This window comes from Apodemus sylvaticus, chromosome 20 (genome assembly GCF_947179515.1).
Source record: "Apodemus sylvaticus chromosome 20, mApoSyl1.1, whole genome shotgun sequence".
Classification (NCBI taxonomy): Eukaryota; Metazoa; Chordata; class Mammalia; order Rodentia; family Muridae; genus Apodemus; species Apodemus sylvaticus.
In genome coordinates, this window is record NC_067491.1 from 11,684,943 (window position 1) to 11,693,765 (window position 8,823).

Below are 8,823 nucleotides of genomic sequence, written 5' to 3' on the forward strand. Positions count from 1 at the left end.
TGCTTTCAGATTCATTCATTTGAGTCTGCTTTGCTTGCATGCATGTATGCGCATCAAAGGCATGCCTGACGCCCTCAGAGGCCAGTAGAGGCCATCAGACACCCCTCCCCACCCCCCGGAGCTGCAGTCAAGAATGACTGAACCACCAAGTGTTTACTGGCCACCAAACCAGGTCCTCTGCAGGAGTGACAATGCCCTTAACCACTGAGCAATCCTTCCCACTCCAATGGCTTATGCTTATTTTTAATTTTTATGTTTGGTTTTGTGACACAGGATCTCGTTCTGGAGCTGTGGCTAGCCAGGAGCTCGGTATGTAGACCAGGCTTGCCTCAAACTCAGAGATCCACCTGCCTCTGCTTCCTGGGCGCTGGGATTAAAAGGTGTATACTATCACACCTGACCCCACTGTCTTATTTTCAAACCTGTTCTTGCTTGAAACTGTTGAGCTTTTTAAAGAAAGGCATTATTTTCCCCACCTGATAGTTTTCCTTGGTACTTGCCCCAAAGCAAACTGTGTATTCACAGACATTCCTAGGATGCTCTTAAAAGCAGAGATGCCTACTACCCCAAACCCTTCCCTTAGAGAAGTGGTCCTCAACCTTCCTAACACTGAGACCCTTTATTCTTCATATCGTGGTGACCTCCAACCATAAAATTGTTCTCATTGTCACTTCATAACTGGACTTTTGTAACCGTGATGAATCATAATGTAAATATTTTTGGAGACAGAGGTTTGTCAAATGGGTCGTGACCCACAGGTTGAAGGCCTCTGATCTAGTTGGTCCCACTTAGCTGGGTGGTGGTAGCGCACGCCTTTAATCCCAGGACTTGGGAGGCAGAGGCAGGCAGATTTCTGAGTTCGAGGCTAGCTTGGTCTACAGAGTGAGTTCCAGGACAGCCAGAGCTACACAGAGAAACCCTGTCTCGGAAAAAAAAAAAAAGAAAAGAAAAAGAAAAAGAAAAAAAAAAATAATTGGTCCCTCTTTTAGTCAGAATGTACCACTGGGAAAGATGTTTTAAAATGCCCAGCTGTATGGGCTGGAGAGCTGGCTCAGAGATTAAGAGCACTGACTGTTCTTCCAGAGGTCCTGAGTTTAAATCCCAGCAACCACATGGTGGCTCACAACCATCCATAATGAGATCTGATGCCCTCTTCTGGTGTCTGAAGACAGCTACTATATATAATCTTAAAAATAAAATAAACCGGGCAGTGGTGGCGCATGCCTGTAATCCCAGCACTCTGGGAGGCAGAGGCAAGCGGATTTCTGAGTTCGAGGCCAGCCTGGTCTACAGAGTGAGTTCCAGGACAGCCAGGGCTATACAGAGAAACCCTGTCTCCAAAAAACCAAATCCAAAATAATAATAATAATAATAAAATACCCAGCTGTGGACCTTCAGGAAATATGAATGGAGAAACTACTGAAGGATCAGCACCCAACTCTTAAGCAATGAGTGTGAAAATTGAGCCTGACACAAGGTGGGAGTTGTAGACGGGAAGGGGACTTCTGTTGACACTGGTTTTCAGATCACGTACAGTAGACCATCACGAGTCCCCGGTGCCTACACGATGGCACCTGTTATAAATGCTCAGTGCGCGTAAGTAGGCCCTGCCCTTCACAGTTCATGCAAGGCTGAGTAGACGTTACACACCTACATCCAAGAATGGAACAGCTCTGTGGTACAATGGAAACAGTAGAGACCACAAGCCCTGAGCAGTCCTCGTACCGCTGCTGTGTGACAGACGGGCCAGCTTCTGCGCAAAGGGCCAGAGATGCCCGTGTTAGCAAAAACAAGCAGAGATGCTGGAAGCTCACATGATGGACAGGAAGAACGGGAGGGAGGGATGGAGGGAGGGAGGGAGGGAAGGAGGGAGGGAAGGAGGGAGGAAGGAAGGAACTAACTCAGGGAAAGAAACGCTCCAAGGTAAAGCCAACAACAGTCCTTGTCTAAGGAGACCGGAAGATGCTAGGAGGGTCTAAGGAGACCGGAAGATGCTGGGAGGGTCTAAGAAAACCGAACAATGCTGGGAGGGGACGGACTGGGGACTCCTGACAAAGAATGACTGGGGTTAGGTGAGCAGGGGAAAGAGAGCATGTGGGTTATGATACAAGGGGTGAGGAAAACCATTCGAGACACAGGAGAGCTAATGACCCAGAGAGGAAGCGTGGAAGGAGTCTGGGTTGGACGGGGAGTGACAAGGTTGCATATCTTTGACAACACACTGTAGTATTCGTGACACACCCTTCGGGCTGGAGAGATGGCTCAGCAATTAAGAGCACCCACTGCTCTTCTAGAGGTCCTGAGTTCAATTCCCACCAACCACATGGTGGCTCACAACCACCTGTAATGGGTTCTGATGCCCTCTTCTGGGGTGTCTGAAGAGAGCAATGGTGTACTCACATACATTAAAACGAAACACAACTTTCAGTCATTCAACCATGTACCAACATGGTTGGTACACTGTTTCCTAGTCTCTCAAATGAGTTTAATGATTTTAGTTTGAATATATACATGGGAATAACTTGGGCTTGCGGTTAACAGTAAAGGAAGACAGACTGTATATGAGATTCAAATAACGATTTCAATTCTACTAACAGTGCTTGGGTACTGTGTCATTCCAGATGGTCTAGTTGGGCACCCAGAAATGTGTGCCAATCCTCCAGAATACTCAGGAGAAGGTGAGTTACAGAGCAAGCTATATGTGAAACATCTACACTACACACGAAGAGAGCTGTGCCTGGGGAAGTAAAGTATGCTATGTCACCAGGCCTCCTGAATCACCTGGCTGGGTGCTGCTCTGGAGACAGGGGTTTTATTGGAAGATTGGATTTAAGTCTCCAGAGAAAATTCAGTTCTCACTTTTTAGAATGAGTTTTGTAATAGTTGTCCCCCATCCAGCTGCAGGAGCAGCACCAATTCTGTTTAAACTCTGCCTCAGGAATGAAACTGAGGCACAGCTGGTACCAAAAGAACAGATGTAGCTCAGAACACGCAAGGATCTAGGACTTTTTATAGTGTCAGAAAGCGCAAAAGCCACTAAAGTAGATCGTTCTAGGGAACTCTTTGACCCAGAAGAAGAATCCCACAGACAGAGTGCCTGAATTAATATTTATCCTGTGTGCTCTCTTCCCAGCCACTTAGAAAAAGAAAGGCCCTACACAAATAGTCACTGTTGTGGCTGGTAATAATTACTACTTTGCTGTCAGAGTCATTTTCGCAGCTCAGTAACAGCCATGACTTATATGTGCACACAAAGGCTGGGACAAGCCTGAATTGAAAACTCAGAGCGTGTCACTGCCTCACCTCACAGAGGTGACATCTCTGCCAATAAAGGGGCTTCGGAGTGCAGGACCCACAAAGGTACAGGCATGATTTCTGCATGATAGGGAGATAATCCTACTGTAGGTCTCTTTGCTAGACACAGGGTTTCCAATTTAGAAGGAGCCCTATAATTCCCTGTAGATCAATGTCTAAGGTACATTCTTACTATCCTAGTCCTTGGGAGGTGGAGGAGAGAGGAAGGACTGAAGAGGGAGGAGAGGAGGCATCTGAAGGGTTAAATGGCCATAGGGGAGAAACTAGATTCCTACAGCTCAACAGTTAGGCAGTTGTGTCTCTTCCTAGGGCAGTGCTTCTCAACCTATCTGGTGTTGTGACCCTGCTCCTCATGAGGTGATGACCCCCAACCATAAAATTATTTTGTTGCTACTTCCTAACTCTAATTCTGCTACTCTAGTGAATCAGAATGTAAATATATGATATTCAGGATATCGGATATGGGACCCCCGAGGGAGTCAGGACCCACAGGTTGAGGTCCACTGTCCTACAGTGACTTCATATTAAGGGGTCTTCAATAATAAGCTGGGGTGGACTAAAGTCCACGTGTATCTCTGTGATTTTCATAACCCCAGGGTGACACCCACCATCAAAGCCTTGGTTGAAAAATCCAGAGATTCCCACCAATGTAAGACCAGCAACCGCTTCCCTTACACCCTTACACCGGGCAATCACCGTACACCAGAAGGGCGTCGTCCTGAATCTTCACTGCAGGGCCTGTGTATAGCCTGCCTTCCCTTCTATGGAAGTTTTTGAATCAGCATAAAGGAAGAGTACTAAGAGAATAAGACAGGTATTCCCGTCCACGACTGACATCTCTGCTGCTGCGTCAACGTCCCAACTTCTCCACTCCAGTCTCCCTGTCCCCTCCCTTGTCTTTCTTTTTTTGTGAGTCATAAATCATGTGTTAGACGATCTCGCAAGAGCACCTCGGGGCCATGACCAGTTTAGAAGGCTGGAGCCCACTGTGGATGCAGCCTCGTTTTACCCCAGTGACCCTGGAGAAAGTACAAAGCTGAATGTGATGGTATTCAAAGCAGATGACAAGACACAGTTCTCCCAATGGAGACAAGAGAAAGCAATAGACAAAGAGGTGTTCCAGAGTCTAAGGAGGCAGAGGCTTTAATATGTAAAGGTGTTTAAGAAATAAGATTTGCAGCCAGGCAGTGGTGGTGCATGCCTTTAATCTCAGCCCTTGGGAGGCAGAGGCAGGCAGATTTCTGAGTTCGAGGCCAGCCTGGTCTACAGAGTGAGTTCCAGGACAGCCAGGGCTACACAGAGAAACCCTGTCTCAAAACAAACAAAATAAATAAATAAATAAATAAGATTTGAACACTAGTGGTTTTCAAACTACAATCCTCAGGCAATTTCCAAGAAAGCTGGTGACCTACGGACAAAATGAGAAAACTCTTGTAGTGTGTAGGGTCAGGGTGCTTGAATTACACACTCAACTTTGAGAGTCGGCTCCCCAGATTTAAGGTTCTCAGCCCGAGCCTGATGAACCTCAATGAGGAAGACCCCCAACCTTGGTGCTAGAGAGAGAAGGCTTTTGCAGAGGACTTGAGTTCAGCGCCCCGCACCTATAGGAGGTGACTGGGCACCTGGGGTCTGGAACTCGGACTCCAGGACATCCCCCCTGCTCTCTCGAATCCACAAGTGCCTGTGCTCACGTGCATGGTCCCACTCACTCATACACGTCATTTTTAAAATGAAAAGGTTAAAGAGGACATGCGCAGGACCTAACACTGAGTGGGAAGTACCCAGGAGTCCGGGGGTCGGGGGTCGGGGGTCGGGGGAGCATGAAGGAGGGCAGCCAAATGGGTTTAGGAGGGGAGCACTGAGGTCAGCCCCATCCCCGCCCCACCCCGCCCCGCCCTGCCCAATGTGGCTACTACAAGGACATAGGTTAAGGAATATTTATTGTAGTGCCTCAGCAGCGCCCCCTAGAGCTTCTCCCACAACGGGGAGTGGGATTTATCCCAGAGGCCCCTTGAGGGGTTTCAATGAACCCTGCAATTACAACAGAAAGCATTTGTGCTGGTGGATAATGGAGAAATTATATAAACTTTCAGCATAAACTCAAGAAGTACATGGGTCCCCACCCTCCCACCTTTCACACAGTCCCTTTTTATCCTTCTAGGTGGCACAAACGAGGTCACTTTTCTGACCGGGTGAAAATGCCCAAAATCATCTGGGAAGGAAGAAATAACTTATTTGGGGTCACCACAATTTCAGAGATTTCAGTCCACAGTCGACTGGTTCCATTGCTTTGAGGCCAGAAGCTAAGTTTCTCAGTTCATGGCCATACAAAGCAGAAAGGAAGGCCAAGGTTCCAGTATTCCCTGCAAGAGTTTGCCCCGTGACATAACTAACGTCTTTTCTCTTCCTAATCTTGCCACCACTGGCTGATGGTCAAGCAGTCTAACTTCAGACGAGCCAAACTACAGAAGGTAAGCCCTCTCTTCTGAAGGATCAAGGAAAGAGCATGAGTCTCGAAATAAACCAAAGAGGCTATGGGATGGATCAGTGGATTATACTATCACAGGTGACTGAGTCAGATAGAAGTTAACGGCACTGTCGCCAGCTCAGGAAGCAGAACATCTTCATTAAAATTCTGGGTGTGGTGGCACACGCCTTTAACCCTAGCACACTGGAGGTAAAGGAAAGTGGATCCAGGCCAGTCTGGTTCACAAACCAAGCTCCAGGCCAGTCACAGTGAGACTCTGCAAAACCAGTAAAAAGAGCACACCGTGGCTAAGGTGTGGGTGCTGGGGGGCTGCCTCAGCAATGAAGAGCACTTGCTCCTCTTTCAGAGGACCTGAGTGTGGATCCTAGCTCCACGTGGTGGTTTGCAGACATCCTTAACTCCAGGTCCAGGAGATCTGAGGGCACCAGGAGCACACGAGGTACACATGCAGTCACTCACATATATAAGCATTTTAAAGTTCGGTGGAAACGACAGTTCTGTTTCTTACTCATGTCTGGGGCCGACTGCCTGAATATCTGTTTCTATAAGAGTGGATGACAAATCCTCCTCTGAAAACACTAATAACAGCCATTCTATAGTAACCGCATTACTGCCTTACTCGGGTTGCTGCTAACCTGAGAAGCCAAGTGTGTCCAGATAGAAGAAGCCACAGCTGCGGGCTCAGTTGCTGTATCATCCCCTCTACTCGATAATCCCAACATACTCATCCTCAAGCTTGCGGAATACATTTTGCAGTTATACTTTTTTTTCTAATGTTGCTTTTTGACTTTTTAAAATGTCTTTGTTGTTGTTGTTGTTGTTGTTGTTGTTGCTTTAAAGAGTTTGGACACTCAGAGAAGTTCCCCACCCAAGAAATAATGAAGGAATGGAAAGGAGGGAGGAAAGGAGGGAGGGAGGGAGGGAGGGAGGGAGGGAGAGAGGGAGGAAGAAACCTACAATTTCCAAAATAAAATACTGAAATGCCAGCCGGGAGTGGTGGCTCACACCTGTAATCCCAGCACTTGGGAGGCAGAGGCAGGCGGATTTCTGAGTTTGAGGCCAGCCTGGTCTACAGAGTGAGTTCCAGGACAGCCAGGGCTATACAGAGAAACCCTGTCTCAAAAAACCAAATCAAAAACAACAACAACAAAAAAAAAAATACTGAAATGCCAGTGGTGTTATTGGCAAACTACAGCACATTATGCAGCTAGAACCTTTCTTATAGGCAAAGATGGCGCACGGTGATGATCAAGTAGAAGTACAATCCTTGACCTGCAACATCGGTAGTAACTGAAAACTTGCTAGAAGTGCACATTCTAGGGCCCTGCTCCAGCCTACTGTGCTCCCAAGATGCACTGTCCATCCCGGGGATTCTGACAGACACGGGGTCAATTATCGAGAGCAGCGTTTCTCAACCTCAGGGTAGAAAGACCTTTTCATAGGGGTCACCCAAGGTCATCAGAAAACACAGATATTTGCATTATGATTGATAACAGTAGCAGAATTACAGTTATGAAGTAGCAATGAAAATAATTTTATGATGGGGGGGGTCACTACAACATGAGGAACTGGGTTAAAGGGTTGCAGCATTAGGAAGGTTGAGAGTCACTGGTCTAGAGGCAAGTTTCTCTACTAACAGAGAGTAAGGGTTCTGGCAAAACTTGAAGGGAATCTGCAAGTGTAACAAGTTTGAGAGCTATTTGTAACTGTACCGGTTATAGGCTCTCCCAGTGTTGGGCTGCCACAAGCACCCCATAGACAGTCCTTGTTGTCCAAAGCAGACTGAAAAACTAGGCAGACAAGCCACACAGTGCGACTGGTGGTACTCTGTCTGGACTCCATCCCACAGTTACCTGGCAACAGCCAGGTAGGCCTGGCCTACTATAGACGCCCCCCCTCCTACTCTCTAGTTCCCTTCCCCCCTCTCTCCACATGGTCATGGCCGGCCTCTACTTCTCTCCTCTCCGCCTTTACTACCTTCTTAAATCCCCTCCCCATGCCCTAAATAAACTCTGCTCTATGCTGTGTCTGGCCCCTCAGGGGGAAGGGATGCCTTGGCGTGGGCCTGCTGAGGCACCCCCTTCCCTCACACCTCCCTCACGCCCCTTTCTCTTTTTATGGTCACAACAGTGACCATTAAGGAAGCCTATGGATTTACACAGTATCAGGCGATGTCTCCAGGAGCAGAAGAGCACATCTGTCCAGCCAGTTTCTTCTGACTCACTTCCTCTGGAGAAGTTACTTAGAATAAATCAGGCAAAGGGCCATGAAATAATTGCACTGGCAACAGGAACCCGGTAGAAGAAGAGAAGAGAAACTGCCAAATCACTCTGCTCCAGGGCTTCTGCAGAGGTCGGTCACCTGGGATAGCTTCTAAGTCCTCATTTGGAACAGAAGAAAGCCCAGTTTCTTTAAAAAATAAATTCTTGAAGAAAAATATCAGAGGCTAATGTGATGCTTTCATACACCAATTGAAAAAAATAGAACATGTATAATTTTTAATTTTAAAAAATATATCACAAAAATATACATGTCCTAGTTTGCTGTGGTCAAGAACATAACCAAAAGCAACTTGGGAAGGAAAGTGTTTAACTTACAGGTTCCAGCGCATCACTGAGAGAAGCCAGGACAAGAGCTCGAGGCAGGGGTAGAAGAGGAGGCCATGCGGGAAGGTTGCTCACTGGCTTGTTCTCAGGCCCCCAGTCAGCTACAGCCAAGGCGCCCCTGCCTAGGGGATGGTGCCGCCCACAGTGGGCCGGGCCCTTCTATATCAATAAGCAATCAAGAAAATACCCCACAGATGTGATCACAATCTTTTGGTTTTGTTTTTGTTTTCTCAAGACAGGGTTTCTCTGTGTAGCCCTGACTGTCCTGGAACTCACTCTGTAGACCAGATTGGCCTCAAACTCAGAAATCCGCCTGCCTCTGCCTCCCAAGTGCTGGGATTAAAGGCGTGCGCCACCACTGCCAGGCCCATGCCCACAATGTGATGAAGGCAATTCCTCAGGTGAGCTTCCTCT